The sequence below is a fragment of the Nicotiana attenuata genome, unplaced genomic scaffold (assembly GCF_001879085.1).
Source record: "Nicotiana attenuata strain UT unplaced genomic scaffold, NIATTr2, whole genome shotgun sequence".
Lineage (NCBI taxonomy): Eukaryota > Viridiplantae > Streptophyta > Magnoliopsida > Solanales > Solanaceae > Nicotiana > Nicotiana attenuata.
The window spans coordinates 243107-248460 of NW_017671662.1; the positions used below are offsets into that span (position 1 = coordinate 243107).

A 5354-nucleotide genomic window follows, 5' to 3' on the forward strand; every position below is an offset into this window, starting at 1 on the left:
GGGACCGACTTTATTAAGTCGTCCTTGAAACGGCACAGAGACCTTTGATATATGAAAACAAAGAAGTTAGGTACCTTATTAATTGTTATAAATATACATAGTAGGTTACCCAATATGCTATATATGTTTATAGATTCACACAAATTAAAAGAAAATAGCACAAGAATAGAACTCTGAAATAGATATATGAGCTATTATATTTAGGTTATATATGGTGCCAAGATGTCAAAGAGGGATTTGCAGCTTTCCCACACCACCAAACATGAGAACACAGTAGACAGCTCAGCATGCATATACTACCCCTTTCCTTTTTTTTTTTTTTTTTTTTTTTTTTTTGTAGATGCATTTAGCAATTCCGGCTACACTTACGAAAATGCGGGTTAATTTCACGTATATAAACTTTACTTACTATAGCAATAGATATATAAAAAAGTAGAGCCACTAAACATTACGTAGAAGATTTGGACAATAAAGTCAAAGAAAAGGTGTTAATTAAAGGTAAAAGGATTAGCACATAATTAGAAATGTCGCAATAAAAATCGCGATGTGCTCTCTTTCTTACTCAATAAATTTATGTGAACTCTTAGAACCCCCTCAATTAAATTACTCCTATATTGATTTAACAAAATGGAGGATTTAGACAAAGATAATACACCTGATGATAGAAGATTAGAAGTAGTGCCATCACTAATTCCTCATATTAAAAAAAAAGGTCATCTTTATAATTGTGAGAGGAGACGTGTCTATACACTAAAAGTCTAAAATTATGAGTTAAATGAACTTTTTGGAATTATATATTTGTACTGCATAACTCTAATTCATATAACTGGTATATGTATATGACTGCATAATTTCCAATAACTATGCACAACCTTTATGAAGAGCTCTAACTGTCGAGTCAAACCTAAATAAGACTTAATTAAACAATATTTAAATTAAAGTCGTTGATAGTACTTGAAAAATACAATTTTTCCAAAAAAGTTGTTTTCTGCATAATAGACGATAACATATCTTGTCTGAAGAAGTGCAATTTCAGAACAAACATGAATTCTCTGAAATTATCAATTAAAAAACTTCCTTACTTGGCATTATAAATATGCATGCGGATATTTAAAACGACCCAAAGTTCTTACATTTGACTATTTGAGGTATAGCACAGCTACATAATGCACATAATATAGAACGTTTATTCTTTATTTTTCTTGTCTCTTTTGAACAAAAAAAGTTCGACCACAAAGAGAGATATGGTATCTGAATTTTCATGGAATATTCTTATCTCGGATGATATTTCTTAAAGGCAAAAATATATATGTGACGTTTTTGACAAGTATGAATGTATAAACAATGTTATTGCTTCTTATCCAACAACTAAGCCTAAATCTTTCAATGATTCCAGATATTGGAGAATTTAAAACTGGTGATCTTTTATTAAAAACTAGGTAAGTGATTATTTCATGATCGACTCAAATTAGTTGTTTGATTATTTGACAATATTTATAAAATCGATATGAAGAATTATGCACAATTTTTTTTTTTTTTTTTTTGTGAAGGTCAAATATTTGAGATGTAAGTATCACTTCAAAAGTTCTGTTTCTCCTCCATAAAATTATACGAATCTGTTTCTCCTCCACCTGGTTTTGCTTCCCCTCTTTTATCCTTGGAATAGATATGGATGGAATCCATCTAAAAGGAGAAAACGGTGAAGGCAACAATTATGTCTTAGTCAAAGATGGAAGCAGAGACGTTGAATGAGACATATACCTATTTTGAGAGCGTGCATTAATCCCAAAACTTAGGGCATCGGATCTTAGATCGTTTATTTTTGTATTTTTTAAAATAAATCATGATTAAAATATAAAGTTATAGAGAAACAAATTAAAATTCCTTAAAAATACCATATAATGTAAAAATACCTAGCTAACAAAAATATAAGTTACATTCAAACGTTAATCAAATTTTAGCAAAGTAAACATATACTTTGTATGACAGTGAGATAACGTATAGTGTGCATACGACAAAAGTTCCATTAATAAAACATTGCCTCAAAACATATAGAGATTCTCTTGCTCGAAGTAGAGGCGGACTCAGGATTTAACGTGACAGGGATATTATTATTTTGCTTAACTGGTGCCCGTAAAGGTTTTTAGTATTTTAGGATGTCAAGTAATTTATATACTCGTATTTGAAGTATACACATATATATATACATAAAAATTTTACCAAAGTTTACAGAGCCAGATAACCCTCAATATTATACATAGGACCGCTTCTGGCTCGAGGGACAAGTTTCAATGAAATAGGAAACTAACTTTGCCTTTTAAATATTGATTGTTTTAGGCAATAGTTTATTATTATTATTTTCATTTTATATCAGATATTTTTCCAGAAATTTCTGATTTAACGGATGGAATTCTTTATACGTAAAGTTATTGGTCTAAGATATCGGGGCACTGAGAACCTGGGAGGGGGCCACATGTTATTCAACTTTCAATGTCAAGAAACGTGGTAACTTCTTGTCCTAGGAAATATAGTTTTCTTTGGGAAACATGATAAGGTGGGAATAAGGCTCGTGCAGAATGGAGAAGAGCTAAATATCCACAAAAGGCCATATTCCAACGGTTCATCACACTCCATTTGTCAGTTACTGCTCCCTCCGGCCAATTTTTATTAACTCGTTTGAAAAAAAAATATATTTTTTTATTTTATTTTTGATGATATATTTTTTTAGTTATAAAAATCTAGTGACATTATTGAAATTACAAGTTCATCTTAAATTTGTATTCCTTATTACTATATTTGTAATAATTATGCCACATAAATTGAGAATAGTAGAATAACATTTTTAATATCACACATGGGTAACGCTGTCACTTCATGTTAGGCAATGAAAGAAAATTCCGGCTTTCTTGTTTACAAAACCTTTCTTATTGTAAAGGAAACTGGCGATTAAATCTTTCAATAAAAGGAACTCCACTGGTATTTCATTCCCATCGGATTCATGCATACCTCATAAAAAAACAAAACAAAAAAAAAACAATGACACTGTATAACCGCTCTTAAAATAATAGCCGAAAATATGTATTTTTTCGTATATTTTTTTTTGTATGTATATATACATTCTGTATGTTATATATAAAAATTATATAAATTTTATACACTTTTTCGACTGCCGAATATAAATAGTTTCTGGCATGGGCTAAAAGTGAAAAAAACCCTATAAAATAAGGTCACCGGAAAATGCTATGCGTATGTGGGCTTCAGCTATCACTACTAGAAATTCGGTCAAAATCATTCGCGGCCGACTGATCGACTTAGGTCTTTTTTTTTTCGATCGAATTCGGTCCTTTTTTTTTTGCACCAAAATGCGAGAAATTATTTTGGCTTCTCGGGAAGTTTATTTTTAAGAAACCACCAACTTCGGTCGATTTTTTATTTAAAATAAATTATAATTATTATTCAGATACCAACTGAAATCAGCCGGTCATTTTTAAAAATCGACCAATTTCGGTAGGCGACTTTATTTTTTTTGACAAAGTCGATCGAAATCGGTTGGTTATTTTATGCAAAATTGCACTTAATGAGTATAAATAAAATAAAAGAAAGTCTTAAACTAAAAGGCACCAACGGTCTAGTGGTAGAATAGTACAGTACAGACCCCAATTCGATTATCAGATGGGGCATTTTTTAATTACATAATTTAGAAAAATTGACCGAAATGGGTCAGTTTTTACAATCGTCCTTTTTCATTTGGATCGGGTGTGGACTATAATTGGCTGACCAAAATCGTTCGGTTGGCTCCATCGACCTAACGATTTTCGACCGCTACTAATCCATCGCTTTTTGATTGGTTCTTGCCAATTACAGACCGATATCAGTCAATTTTTTAAATTGGTTTTGACCGTATTTCTAATAGTGCATAGGGAGGGAAATGAGTAATAATGTTCTTTTTTTTTTGGTCAAAGAGTAATAATATTCATAACAAACATTAGCTATAAGTATTAGAGAAACCTAACTAAGCATATGTAGCCATTGCAATTATTTATAGCCTTAAGCCTCAAATGCTTGATTTATGCATAGGCAGATAAACTAAACTAATGGAGGCTTGATTTATGCATAGGCAGATAGACTAACCTAATAGCCTTTAGTTAAAGTAGTAAAATAAAGACAAACAGTCTACAAGTTGACAATTTCTTTGCATACTGTATTGACACAAATGCTAGAAAGGTAGCTGCTAGAAACAAATTTAAAAATTTCAGTTCAAATTATAATTTACATCCTCTGCATTATGTATTGACACAGACCGTAGATGTGACTAATTATTTCAGTAACACTCCCTCTAGAAGATTTAAAATAGTAATTAAACAATATGCATAATGTCGGCATGCAAAAATGAAGGTTTCACACTGTAAAGAAGCGTAATAGAAAAAGGTCATAACACTACTAAATATTTTAAAAAATGACATGTCCGGTCTAAAATAGATATTTTATACCATTATATTAAGTAAACTTCATCATGGATAACTTTCAGTGACAAATATAATATGATAACTTAGATATTAATATTCTTTAGCTAGTTAAATTATACAGGTAATGTAAAAAAGAAAATTATATTAGAATATCTGAAAATTAAATATATATACACGTGTGATATTTAACACAGAATTTGAAAGTGCAAAAGAACAAATAGGACAATTTCAAGAAGACTAATTATTCGATTCCATCCAGGAATCTATTATCGTTAACTATTTGCAAGAACAAATTAATATAAAGACCCCTTTAAGAATAAATAAATATAATTAATAAATGGAGCACCAAATGCTTGTTAATTTTCCACAAGATCCTTGCTTGATTTTCGGGTTTCCTAAAGGGGCTATGTAGGACAGATGGTTGTATTAATCGGATCATTGGTGAAATTAGGTCATTAATTAATATCTCTAAACCTTGTGTTCACATAAAGGTTGGTGATCTTTTGCCAAATCGTTAATTAGTCTTTATGCTGTGTGATTATCCTTATGGTCAAGCAACCTTTTATAACAAAAGGGTTAAATAATTGATGACTTTAAAATTTGGTCTCCAGTTACTCAGGTACTCTTATTATCTAATACAAAAAGCTTAAAAAGAAAAATATAAAAAGAAACAAAATGACAGCAAAACGAAAAAGCCTATGACTGGTTGGAGAAACCCCCGGGTCCACTTTCTGTTTTTGGAAAAAGAAAGAGAAAGAAAGGGAAAAATAGATTTTGTAATTTTGCCATATTAAACCATAATCTTCCCCCTAAATAAGAGAAACCAACAAAACAACTCAAATAAAAGTTGCTTCACACGTCCCATCTTTCTTTCCCCCCCCCCCCCCA

At 30.7% G+C, this 5354-nt stretch overlaps 1 protein-coding gene across 6 annotated transcripts in view; it reads left to right on the forward strand.

Annotated features, from left to right (window-relative positions):
- Positions 1–5327: 5327 nt before the first annotated feature.
- The window catches only part of LOC109209560 (AP2-like ethylene-responsive transcription factor TOE3), a 4827-nt gene continuing 4800 nt past the window's right edge, over positions 5328–5354 (forward strand). For all 6 annotated transcript variants that reach the window (XM_019372859.1, XM_019372857.1, XM_019372858.1 and 3 more), the window contains exon 1: positions 5328–5354. This exon is cut by the window's right edge and continues 849 nt beyond it. The gene's annotated coding sequence lies outside the window, so the exon portion shown is untranslated.